Source organism: Nicotiana sylvestris, chromosome 9, assembly GCF_000393655.2.
Source record: "Nicotiana sylvestris chromosome 9, ASM39365v2, whole genome shotgun sequence".
Lineage (NCBI taxonomy): Eukaryota > Viridiplantae > Streptophyta > Magnoliopsida > Solanales > Solanaceae > Nicotiana > Nicotiana sylvestris.
The window spans coordinates 90,152,865-90,167,385 of NC_091065.1; positions in this window are offsets into that span (position 1 = coordinate 90,152,865).

Genomic DNA, 14,521 nt, shown 5'->3' on the forward strand with positions numbered 1-14,521 from the left:
TTAACACTAAGCTTAAATAAAAAAAATAGAGAACGAAAGAGTTGACCTCAATATAGCCGAAAAATTGATCATTTCACTATCCCATCAGTGTTCGAATCCCTTACATTCAAAGATGCCAAGTCAGGTTAGTCATCGTCATTCCATTCACGTTCTGATTGTTAAATTTCACAAGCATGTTTCCAAGTTTTCTCCAAAGTGCCAAAGCTTTTTCTCTTTTCCTTTTCCAGTCAATCTCAGTTGTCCTAGAACTGAACCTTTGATTGGAGGCTTTAGCAAATTAAGGAATTAAAGCAATACTATCAAATTTCCACTTGCTCAAAGTTTGAAAATAGTTAACGCTTCAGCTCCTTATCAGACAACATCCTTCTTTTAATGGTGCCAACTTCCTCAATTATATTAATAAGAAACTCAGTTACAATAAACTCCGACGAACTAATCCGGCCGGAAGAAGCAATAGTAACAGGAGCCCAGACAGCAAACTTCGACAGCCTCGAAGCTCGCTGGAAATTAACAAACCTCGGACGGAACACTGACTCGATGACCTCGAAAGGGATGGCGCAAAGCTGGTAACCAGAACTTCTGACTGGTTTGAGCTCGAGCTTTGGATCTGGAAATGGTAGTCGTTTTCAGGTGGTCTAACTGCTATTTCGGGCGAGTTCTTGGTGTAGGGATGAAGAACTTCAGGACCTTTGGTTGGAGGTGGGGTTCGTTGTTTTTGGGTTATGCTGTTGAAGCAAAAAAAATGAAAAAAAATGGGGAGGAGGGGAGGCCCTCTAGGATCCGAAAATGGGGAGGTCCGATTTTTTTCTCCTCTCCCTTAGGCATTTTAGGTTAGCTCCTTTTTATAGGTTTAGGGTTCTAGGGTTACATTTAGGTTAGGGGGTATGGGCCTAGGAATTATGGGATTGGGAATTATGGGCTAGGTCCAAAATTAGGCCAAAAAATTTGTTGCTCGAGCCCAAGTTTTATTCTTTCCGTAAACTAGACTAAAATACTACTTTATTTACTAATTAAACTTACTTAAATAAAAATAATTATTAAAATAAGACTAATCCCTAAAACAAACCTATTTTTTGGTATTTTTTAAGATTAAAAAAAATAACTACAAAACCTTAATGAAACTATATTTTGTAATTTTCATTTTCTTGTAATAAAATAAAGTAAAAGAGTAAAAAATGAGTTGAAATAGCTATATTACGCCCAAATTAAATATTTGCGTGCTAAAATATGAAAAATCTTGGAGAGGGTCAAAAATCACATGTCTACATCAATAGCCATAACATAATTAGGAAAACTCACGGATACGCTGGCTTCTTGTCAAATATTACGCCCGATTCTACCGAGGGAAACAGTCTGATCCCATAAGAGTGTTTTCATGAAGTTGCCGAGGCGAACGACCCGATCCCATAAGAGTATTGTGTAGATATGCCGAGGCGAACAGTCCGATCCCATAAGAAAATGATACTGCCGAGGCGAATGGCCCGATCCCATAAGAATATGATACTACCGAGGCGAACGACATGATCCCATAAGAGTGGTGTATTTAATCCTGCCGACGCGAACGACCCGATCCCATTAGAATAAGAAGCTTTAACGAGTCATTGACCCTAGTCACTAATATACGTGTGAGTTATGAAATTTAAGGGAGCTTTTAGATGAAAATGCATATCACAGGAGAAATTCATAAGGGAAGCACAATTTATTCCATGGCTTATCAAGTAGCTCGTCACATATCTGCAATTACGAGTCTATCACTCTACACAAGCCTAGTATCAGGTCGTAACGCAAAATAAAGGAATTAAACTAGCAAGGATAACTAAAATAGTACAATTAAAGTATGGCGTGAACTTAAGTCTACTCGGACATAATAAGAAATTCTAACATACGTATGTACACTCGTCAACTCATACGTGCGCAACTCCCACAACATGTAGCATATAACAAGCATAATACCTATGAGGTAAATTCCCCTCACAGGGTTAGACAGGAGACTTACCTCGCTCCGAAGTTCCATAATTGACTCCAATGCCTCTCTAACTCCTCGACTCAAAGCCAAATGATCCGAAACTAGTCAAACAACGTGTAAACCAATCAAAATATACCCTAATGCATATAATTTAACAATTTATAATGATTCCTAACTCTGCTAAAAAAAACAACAAAGTCAACCATCGACCCCACGTGCCCAGATTCCAAAACTTTTCGAAGATAAACATTACCCATAACATTACGAACTCAAATATATAATTTATTCCTAATTCAATTTCCAAAATCGTGGTTAAAATAAAAAATTATCAATTCTAGGTTTCCTACCAAAATCACACAATTTTCATAAATTTTCATCCTTAAATCCACATATAGACCATATATTTAGCTTACAACAAGTGGGAAATTACTTACCTTGTGTTGCATGATGGAAACCTCCTCAAAATAGCTCCTCAAATTCGGCCACCCAAGAGAAAAATGAGTGAAATGAGATCTAAGTCTCAATTTAAAAGCACCACTGCCCATTGACTTTCACACCAGCGGACTATTAGCTGCACCTGCAGAAAAATCCATCGCAAGTGCGGTTTTCTCTAAGCCCAGGAAAATCCACTTATACGGACCCAACTTCACTCCTGCGGTCCAAAACTCGCTCCTACACATCCGCACATGCGGAGCCCTTCCACTTCTACGACTCTAGATGCCCATCTCGTATTCTGCTTCTGCGGAACATTCCTCACATTTGCGGCCTCGCAGATGCGGAAATATCCACACATCTGTGGCCCTCCCAGCTCTAGTCTAAATGTCGCTTCTGTGACCAAAGTGCTGCATTTGCGGTCTCGAACTTGCAGCCAAATTCTCGTAGGTGCGATTACTCCAGAAGTCTTAAGCTTCAGAAATCCTTTAAGTCTAAAATTCGATCCAATTCCAATCCGATTCACACCGCCCCCCGGGACCCCAGCCAACCATACCAACACATCCTAAAATATGATACAAATTTAGTAGAAGCCTCAAATCAGTCCGAACAACATCAAAACTATAAACCGATGATTGAAACCTTTCTTTAAGCTTTGAATTTTTAAACTTCACCGAATGCGTCTGAATCATACCAAAACATTCCGGAATGATGCCAAACTTTACGCACAAGTCATAAATCACAATACGAACCTATTCCAAGGTTCGGAACCTCGATCGAACATGGATAACACCAAAACTCACTTCAAATAAAACCCAAGAAATTCTTAAACTTTCAAAAATGCAAATCCTCCATAATAGGCACCGAAATGCTCCCAGACCACCCAATACTCAAGCTGAACATACGCACAAATCTAAAATCATCATACAAACCTATTGGAATCTCCAAGTCTCGATTTCGAGGTTATTTACCCAAAAGTCAAACCTTGGTAAATTCTTTTTTCTATCTTAAAGCTTCCGAGTTGAGAATTTTCCATCCGAAAAAATTCCACACTTTTCGAAATTCAATTTCGACCAGACGTACAAGTCATGATACATGAAGTGAAGCTAATCGGGGCCTCAAACCTCCGAATGATGCACTAGAGCTCAAAATGACTGATCGGGTGTCGTTACAGGAAATTTCAAAAATAATTTTATTCGACATAAAAAGACAAGGCTTGAATAGTAGGATTTATTGTAAGGGTCAAATGATCAGATGAATCATTTTCGGATTGCTCATTTTCGCCATGGTAGATAGTTTTTATATCTTCGATTATTTACACTACACTTGGAGTAATAAAGCGAGAAATTTCACCTTCTATATTTCATCGGTTCACGCTTATGCGAGCAGTGTTATTTTTATGTCACTTAGAATAAATAATGGGTTCAAAACTTTCTAATCCTTCGGGCTGTCATCAACTAGAAGCATGAAGCCCCGACGGCAGCAAGAGTCCACGAGATCGTGCACAATCATTTAAAGATTCCTAAGCCTACGGGTCACCCCCGAATCGAGGACTGTTGTCCGATAGTAATATCGGGCAAATCAAGTTACTAAATCCCAAGGGCACCAAACCTGCAAGGCAGGGCCTAAATATGAAAGGCGACGACTGACTTAATGTACAAAGCCATTGGAGCTTCGACCCCGATATTCAAACGACTTGAAGACGTCCGGGTTCGTATATATAAAAAGTAAAATCCTTACACATTTCAAATCCATAAAAATTATGTCCAATCTGATCAAATCAATTGATCTCAAATTACAGTGATGAAAAGAGCCACTGTTGGCAAAGATTAAGTATGTCTGGATAAATCATTCGAATATTTTGATAATGACTTCATTTAATTTTTTATCGGATCCTCCAAAGTTAAAGAAACTCGGAGTCATTACTTGACCCAGGCCATATCCGGGCTTTGGAAGTTGAACAATTTAAGCAATGTCAAATTTTATGCTAAGGCATTAACGATGTATTAAGTCTGAGACACAAGTTATATATCCTAAGTTTCTAAACATAAGCAAATGCAAAAAAGTTAAAGGACACAATATGTAGCCGAAGGGTAATTTTCATATATATATTCCCCAAAAGGTATTTGTAGAGGCACAAGAAAACGACTCCAAAGTAAACGTACAAATACAAGAAAAGACAAAAATATAGGCTAAGGCATTTCCTGCCTAGTCTTTACTAGAGCCCAACTTGCTATCCAAACCCTCGGGTTGGTACATCGCCTTGGCCTAAGCTTACATCCTCTTGACCTCTTTGATCTTGGATGCTAAGACGATCCCCCCTGGCATGCACCTCCTCAAAATCCTCCATTTGAAATAGCAACTTCACATACTTAGCCTTCGTTATGATCTGGGCTTTGGCTATCTCGACATTGGTCTTGTACTGGGCCAACATATCTTAGGCTTTTGAGACCTCGTTTGAAGTCACGTCTAGTCTAGAATTCAACACAGTATACTCTAGGCTGAGAGCGTCATACTCTGCAACAACCGAGGTGAGCTGTGCCCAAAGTTCCTTATTCAGCTGAGCCCATTTGTCGCATTCTCTTTCACTACTCGGAGCTGCACTCTGGTTGACACCAAGTCCTTTTTGGTGGCATCTTGCTGCAATTCTAGGAGATCCATTTTGCCCTTCAGCTCATCGCTGAAGCCTTGACCCCGTCCATCTCTGTCCTGAGCTGATCAATCAAGGTTATCTTCTCTTGGACATGCGAGGTTGCGACATTAGCACCGACATTTAGCCTCTCATTATCAATCTCGAGTACTCTTACCTTTTCAACTAGAAGGGCATGGTCCTGTTTTGCTTTCAAGCCTCCTTCTAGGCTTTCTCTAGTTCAGCTTGAAGGGTATATCGGTCGAATATGTCCATAAGGACTTTATCCTTCTGCTCACAAAGAGCTTTGTACATCTTTATTTGCCGACCTGCTCTTTGAGCTCGAATTCGAGGTGACTAACCTCCATCCTGGACTAGTAAAAGATTTCATGATGAAGCACCGAGGCCTAAGATATGAATAAAGAAAACCGTTAAAACACCGTTAAGGAAAACAAAATTCTGTAAGATGGAAAAGGAAGAAGTTATACCCTATTCAGCACTTATTGAGCCTCGTTGAAAAAGCCTTGGCCCGTTTACCTTATTCATATTAACTTGGTCTTCTTCAATTATCAAGGAACAAAGATAGCTGGCCATTCCGACTAGCCCAAATAGCTTGCTCGTGTCCGCTGGTATTGTGAACATGACCGTCTTTTTTCGTTCAGGATTCACACTCGGGTGAGAAACTATTGATTTTCTGTTACCGATTTCCTTATACGCGATCGCATGAGAGGGTCTGCGATCGCGTAGGTCAATTGGGGGCAGTTGTGGAAGTTGTTCTATGCGATTTCCAGTTGAGGCATGCGATCGCGAAAGGCTTGTGAGTCTGGGCATCGTGGATGCGTGGTAAGGTCCGCGTTCGTATAGGGGAAGTGAAGCAATAGTAGAGTGTACGCTTTGTTATTTGCGGTCGTGTAAGGAGGAACATGATCACGTAGGTTAGAATAAGCAGAGGTTCGCGTTCCCGTGGAGGTTTCCATGTTCGCGTAAGGTAAGTTTGAGGGGCAGGCTAGTTTGCGCTATGCGAACGCGGGAGGATGGTCGCGTTTGCGATGAAGGCTTAACTAGGCAAATTTAAATGTTCAAAATGAGGGTTTGAGTTCATAACACAAAAATTGATTTGAGAGCTCGATGGGAGGCAATATTTGGAGAGATTTTCATGCGGATATTTGGGGTAAGTTATTCTTACCTAGTTGTGGTTCATTTCCATGATTATGACTTTGATTTCATCATTAAATTTGTGATTTAGGGTGGCAAATTGGGAAAAGTGGAGAAAAGTTCTTAGGATAAGTTTTGAGGTTTTGATTGAGATTTTGGCATCGTATCTGAGTAATTTTGGTATGGGTGGACTCGTGGTTGAGTAGCTATTCGGATTTTGTGACTTTTACCCGATTTCAAGACATGGGCCCGAGGGCCAACTTTTGAGTTAACTTTTTGACTTTTTATTAAAGCTTAGTATTTTCTTATGTAATCGATTTCTTTAGCTCGTGTTGATTGTATCGAATTGTTTGTGGCTAGATTCGAAGCATTCAGAGGCCGTTTTGCGAGGCAAAGGTGTGTTGGAGTAGAGATTTTCTCAGATTGAGGTAAATAACAGTTCTAAATTTGGTTTTTAAGGTATGAAACCCCGTACTACCTATTTTGTGGTTGGTGTTGAGCTAATGCACATGCTAGGTGATAGGCGTGTGGGAGTACACCGTAGAATTTTGACTTGGTCCATTCCATGGAACTGAATAGTTGAACAATCTATTGTTATCCGTATATTCTCCATGTGGTATAGAAATTAAGCTACAAATCATGTTAGAAATCATATTTAGGCCATGTGTTGGTACTGTGATAACCCTCAGAGGTCATGTACATCTTAAATTATCGGCTAAATTGTTGTTTTGTACTCAGTCTCAGTTTTACTTGCATATCATATTCTCAGTCTCTATTATTCTTTGTTTACACATCATATCATTGCGTATGGGCTGGTTTTCATAATTTCTGAGAGCCCGAGAGACTGAAGAGGTTGATGACTGACTGAGGCCGATGGTCTGATTGTGAGTATATTTTATGGGATCGGGCTGTACGCCCCAGCATGTTTCATTGATTTATGCCCTGATTGGGTTGATATAGCGCTTGGGCTGAAAGAGCCCTTCCAGAGTCTGTATACACCCCCAATAAGCGCAGGTACCTATAGAATACGAGTGTCGAGTGTTGAATGACTGAGAGGAATGAGTGGTTGTACGAATGAGTGATTGCGAGGTTGGAGTGAATGGGAGGAATGAGTGATCGTTACTCTGAGATGATGCATTTGACTTTATTACTGTGCACTTCAGTTGTCATATTACACTGTCATGAAATTTATGCGAGATATTATATTCTGTTTCACTTGAACTTGACATGAATTAACTATTTTGGCCTAAACTGTTGAACCTGAAAGCATGCCAACTTTCCTATGCTGAAATTACTGTAATTGAACTATAACTATAAAGTTTGCCACTACTTTCAGCTCTTTATTTTGTCTTGTTACTTACTGAGCTGGTTGTACTCACGCTACACCCTGCACTACGTGTGCAGATCCGGGTATTTCTGAACATGGTGGGTGTTGATTTCTTTTCCTTAATTGATCGTTTGGAGATTTCAAGGTAGTTGCACAACGTTTCGCAGACCTTGTCTCTCCTTTCCTATCTGTTTGCTTATTGTATTTAATTTCAGACTATCATAGATTGTATTTTCCATACTTGTGATGTATAAATACTCGTGTACTCTGTGACACCCTGATGTTTTTAGGAACTTCCGCATTGAATTTTAGGTTTCTATCATGTTTATGAGCATTTTTACCATTTAAACTGCTTTAGCTCATTTTCTGTTAAAGTGTTGGAACCATTTTGAAATGTCAGCTTGCCTAGTACCACGTCAGGCGCCATCACGACATGTTAGGATTTTGGGTCGTGACACAGCCTTAGACAGTGCAAGGCACTATCCAGTGCACTAACTATAGCGCCCTTGATAATGCAAGGTCGTGTAGTTTTGGCGCCTCTGATGGCGCCTTGCACTATTATTTTGGTGCCTTTGATAATGCCCCCGCGTTGTCGATTTTTATCCGAGCAACTTTTATTTCCTCCTCAATTTGGATGTGTACACTTATTTAAGCCCTACCTCGTTTCCTACACCCCAAACACGTGAATTTGCTCTAGAAAGGGAAGCTCTCAAGAACCCAACTTCCTCCAAAGTCCCTCCATCATCCAATGTAAGTTCTAATGATGATTCTAAGTTAACTTCAATTGTCCAACACCTTATTAATATGGGTAAATCCTTCAAATCATTAAATATTCGATTGATACATCATTGTTGAGAAAAAAAACCTAGAACTCGAATTCAAGAGGATTGAACTTCAAAAAAGTAATGATTCTACTCCCTAATCATTTATAGCTCTGAATTGATAACTTCTTGGGAGAATAGTAAATGAGTTTGATAAAGAGGCGACGAACATTGTGATACGCTTAAAGATGCCAGAGTCAAGGTACGTGAGGCTAACTCTCTTTGTGTTTAGGAATGTTTATGATTCTCCCAACGTCTCATTATTTATGACTATTACGAATTGCCTCAGAAAGTAATTATGCCTCAGTTCCATGAATAGTTGTAGAACTTCTATTCCCTAGCTTCGTAATCCGTTTAGGACTTTTATTTCGAATGTTGTGAGCTCACTTCGTAATCAATATAGACTTGTGTTGATGCCCATGAGTCTCAGTCTATATTACTCAGCATGTGATAAGCATTTGATGCTTCAGTTCTCGTAATCAGTTCATGAATACATGTCTCAATTTAGTCCTATTCAGCATTCTAATATCATGTAACTCAGTATGATTTAGTATTTCAACATCATATATTGCACTATGATTCTGAGTTCCTGATTTTAAATCCCTGAATGTTGAACACCTGCATTTGGGCCTGAGGTAGCAGTTTATGCTTTATGCATCTTTGGGCTTGAGGTTGCAGATTATGCTTTATGCATCTTTGGGACTAAGGCCGCATATTATTTACTCAGATAAATAGGTGTTTTATCATTCAGAATAAAGAGTATTTATATCTTACTTTCTTGTCCAGTTATCAGTTTTGTTTCAGTATTTATAGTTCTTTCTTTTAGTTGCTTTACATACAAGTGCAACTCAAATGTACTAACGTCCCTTTATCCAGGATAGGTTGACGTTTCAGAGAGCTAGAATTCTCATACCAGCTATTTGTTGAGACCTCGATTCTTTCGAGCCATTATCATTACTTTACTATCTTTCAGTATTTACAAATAGTCAGTATTTTCAGTAATCCATTAGATACTTCATAGACTAGAGTAATAGTTAGATAGAGTCGTGAGCTTTTCATGTTAAGCAATGTTGGTTACATATATGTTTCAGACTTATATTAGTATTTTTACATTTTGATTTATATCATTCGGACTTTCAGTATATCAACATGTCTTAGTTTATCTTCCGCATTCAATATGTAATGATATCACATGTTGATTTAGCCAGCCAATTAGTTCGATCAGTCACATATAGTCAGGCACTGAGTACCGTATTGCGTCCATGCCCATGTTCGGGATGTGACAAAGCTTAGTCATAGCATTAGGTTCAAGTGTTCTAGGGGTTTTATGAAGCCGTGTCCAGTGGAGTTTCCTTTATATGTGTGTGTCGGCCATGCATATAAACGGTTAACTACCAAGACATTCAGGATTGTCTCATTTCTTTATACTCTAGATCGTTCCATGAAGCATAGAGAAATAGGTAAACTTCTCTTTCTGTAGAATTCTAGACGTATCGAATGCCCAAGCGACAGGTTGGAAAAACCCATGGTCCTATAGAGGATGATTGCCCATTGGGGTATAATTATGGAGTACATGCTGGTAACAAATTAGACTTGAGAGGATGTAGAAAGTGGGATGCAATGGATATTAGTACAAATTAGAGCATAACCTTATTAGAAAGTACAAAAGCAGTTATCATGTTTTATGGTTATAAGTTTAACTCAGTTACCAATTATACAGTCTTTCAATAAGTAGGTTTATGGTTATTTAGTACATCGATATTCAGTTATTTAGCTACTAGATCTCCAATTTTTACTGTATCCAAATTTTGGTGACTTGTGAGCATATAGTGATGCCTATGGGTGCTAAAAAAACATAAGTAACAGTGATTATAGAAAAATCTTCGCATGTTTTAGATACGAAATAAGACCCATGAATCGCCGCATAATATAGGAAGTGATTTATCAGATGATGGTATACTTTGAAAGACAGTTTGTGTATGGTAGTGTATCCGTATGTGTTTTACTTCATAGAATAATTTCCTTTTAATTCTTGGAAATGGAGCCACAGGCTGGATGATGATAATTCACATGCGAGACCCCACAGTGTAACGAATTAAGAATTTGACCGAAGCTAGCCTATAATTGATCACCATAGTTTTGGACAATAAAGATCCTAATGTCAAAATATCTAGGAGTCAGGAAAATTTGATATTACCAAAGATGTATTTTTCGTACGACTCATATATATGACTAAAAAGATATAATGTACGAAATGAAAGCCAAGAGCAACCGATATTGAATATTAGGGAAGAATTTTAAGTGTTCAGATTTATTCATATCAGAACTAGAAAGTACCACATTAGTAAGTTACTATAAGAAGAAGTTATTATTATGAGATAAAAAATATGACAGTTCTCCCTTAGATTATGTGACTAAGTATTTACCCTAGATGTTTGTAGTCTGATATGATTTTGAAGTGTATAGAAAGTTTGGGATTAGAGATTCCATACTTGTTTAAGACATATGAAATTTCCCTAAGTGTGATCCATGCACATAGTTAAAATAAAGTATGCGACCGTAGAATAGGGTCGGATGGTGATGAAAGTTAGGAATAACCTTATGCTTCACTTTAGTTATTTAAAGTAGAACAAGAAAATACGATGCTAGCAAGTAGTTAGTAAAATAATAGTAAGTAAGGTTTGAGTAGATACATTGAATTAGAAATTTTAGAAGAGCTAGTAGAGGTACGATTTGATTTACTTAGCCAGGTTAACATTAGTGAGTGGGTAACAGTTTGAAATACCAAATGCGTGTTAGAACTCAAATAGTTTAAGTTAAGCTCGAAGTACATTGAGAGTGAAAAAAAATCAGCTAGGCAGTAAGAGAGCAAACTACAGTAGAATATCCTTTAAGAGTGATCGAAAAGGGATTTCCCCAAGATTGACAGTATGAGCAGAGTTAAATCATCAAGATTGTGTATGATAGCTGTTAATACATTAGCTTTCTGTTTATGTAAGTAATTTAGTTTTTCCTAGTAAGAAAGATTGCTCATAAGTAAGTCAAAAGATGAGTCATCATTGATGTAAAGTGCAAAGAATTGCAGAAGATAAGGAAAGTTATTCGAATCCTAATAAAAGAGAAGGATCCGCAAGTACAAGAGCGTAACCTTTGGTCTAAGGAGGAGATGCGAAAATTGTCAGTAAGTCTAGTTGGAGATTTGAAACCCTAATAGTTAACATGGGATATGAAGGACAAAAAAGAAAAAAACTATAAAATCACACCCAGTTAGGTGTCACGAGTGTAGTGCCGTTGCATAACACTCTAATCTTCAGAGTACTGGTCAAAGACTTAGCTCACAATAATACTATAAGTCTTTTTAAGAAGTACCTTAAAAAGATAATCAAGTATGGGAAGTATAGCTCATGATTGAGGAAGAAGAGAGAACTATGGTGAAAGAAGTTCACCTCTAGCCAAGCTAGGAGTTCGTCTTCAGACTCCGATGATGGGGGAGTTGTTGTCTAGAACAGGACTTGTTCCTTCTTAGTAGCCAAAGTGAAGGAGAAACAATTTGGTGATACCTGCTTGTTTCAGCTAAAAGAGGGGATTCAAAGGCATAAGACGATGGCTTTTGAACAAGGGGGAGATGATGGTACTTTGAGGTACCAAGGCGGATTGTGTGTTCCAGACATAGATGGACTTAGAGAGGGAGGATTATATTATAAGCCCTTAATTCCAGGTATTTTATCCATCCAGGTTCCCCAAAGATATATCATGCTCAAGGGGATTTATTGGTAGAACAACATGAAAAAGAACGTCACAAACTTTGTGGCCAAGTGTCCGAATTATCAACAAGTGAAAGTCGAGCAGCAGAAAGCCCATTATTTTACCACAAAATACATATATTCTTGAGTAGAGATGGTAAATATGTACTTTATAACAGGATTATCTTGCTCATTTTTAAAGCATGATTTGATTGGGTAATTGTAGATCGACTTACCAAGTTAGCGTACTTCTTGCCAGTAAGACCACAAATTCAGTAAAAGATTATACCAAGTTGTACATTCATGAGGTCGTCCGGTTGTATGGGACTCCGTTTTCCATCATTTCAGATCGGCGCTCAGTTTACAACAAACTTTTAAAAGTCCTTTTATAAAGGAATAGGCACAAAAGTAAACCTCAGCATAGTTTTTCATCCTCAGACATATGGCCGGGTAGAGCACCCTATTCAGACATTTAATGATATATCCTTGATTTTAAAAGTAATTGAGATGATCACATACCTCTTATTGAGTTTCTTGTAGCAACAACTACCATTCTAGTATCAAGATGGCATTATATGAATCTTTGTATGGGCGAAGGTGTAGATCGCCAATTGGTTGGTTCAAAGTTGGTGAAGTAGAGTTGTTTAGACCAGATTTGATCTATCAGGCTATGTAAAAAGTCAAGTTGATTCAAGAGTGATAGATCTTAAATACTCTTGCCTTGTGTTTTGATTATCTAACAAACTTACTGATAAGAACAAGATAGGGAACCTGACCTACTTGGATTGCTCCAAACTTAAAAGGATTCCAGCTAAAGATAAACTGCTACAGATTTAGGAGCTAGGAACAATCAAGGACCTGATGCTCCTGGGGTGATGTGAGTAGCAGTACAAATCCATGTGGACACAACTGGAACTGAAGTGACTGATGACACTGTTTCTTCCGCACTGCAATACACTGTCAGCCCACACACTCTCTAACCAAGCAAAGCACTCACATCACCTCAAGTGATGTGATCAAGATGTACCTGTTGAAGCTTCATAAAAATAAATTACTGGAAGGCTTCTGTTTCATCTCAAGCTTTTGCAAGAAACAGTAAACACATCATCTTCTCAAGCTTAAAGAATAAGGTTGAACGCCACTACAGACCAGTTCCTAAAAGATTGATTGTTGTTATCCTAATTGAGTTGTAACCTTGTTATTATACTTACTATATCTCCTAAATCGCTTAATTAGAAGCATACTGATTAGGAGTCCTCTTGCAAATCCTCAAACTCGTTGAGTTTAGATTGTGACTAGATTTAGTCATAGAGAAAAGTCATTGTAATCATAGTGTTGCAAAGTGGCTTGGGGTGATAGCACCACAAGTTAGAAAAAGCCTTTGTAACTAGGATAGTCACAAAGTGGGTTATGGTAAAGGTACCACAAGTTAGTTGAGTAAATCCTTTGCAATCGGAAGTATTGTAAAGTGTCTTTTAATAGGTAAGATTACAAGTTAGTGAAGTTAATAGCCTACAGGTGTAGGTCGTGATTTTTTGATCCCCTTGTGCGGGAGTTTTTCACGTAAAAATCCTATGCCTCATTTACTTACCAATTTACTAAGTGCTCTTAGCAAAAACTTGTAGAGGACCAGGTACTCTAAGACTTGGTGGACCCATACAAACTATCAATTAGTATCAGAGTAGGTTCCTGCTATCAGGTTAACACCTAGGAAGGATCCTCATGACGGCTCCACTAAATCTTGAAGAAGGTCAATCCATATACCACCCACCTAAGTTTGATGGAAAATGTTGTTGGTGGTGGAAAGCTAGAATGCATGATTTCATCATGGCTGAGGATTTCCAGCTTTGGGATATTATCTGCGATGGACTGTTTGTTCCAATCAAGACCAGTGGAAAATACACTGAAGCAGACAAGAAAGCATTGAAGAAGAATGCTCGTGCCAAAGAAATTCTGGTATGTGGTTTGGAACCTAATGAGTACGACAGAATCTCTACATGCGACACTGCCAAGGAAATATGGGAGGCTTTGGAAATAGCTTATGATGGAACTACACAAGTAAGACAAGATAAATCTAATACTGACGATAGTTCTACGACAGCAATTGAAGGCAAGGAGACTGGATATGAGTCAATGCTTGCTTTGATGGAGAAATCAGACAATGATGAAGACAATGGAAATGAAGAGGTAAACTTCAGGGATATTCAGAAAAATCTGAAATCCTACTCTCCAAAAAAACTCATGGGTTTAGCTGATGTTTTAATTACTGCATTTTGTAGTCTTGCGGAGGATAGTGATTTTGTTCTTAGAACTAGAAGAATCTGAACATGCTAGGAAAGACTTAGTGGCTGTAATTACTGATCAAAAGAATTCCATTGAAACTCTTAGAAAAGAAAAGAGTGATCTCTTGGCAGAAGCTGCTGACCAAAGGGAACAAATAGTAGAGCC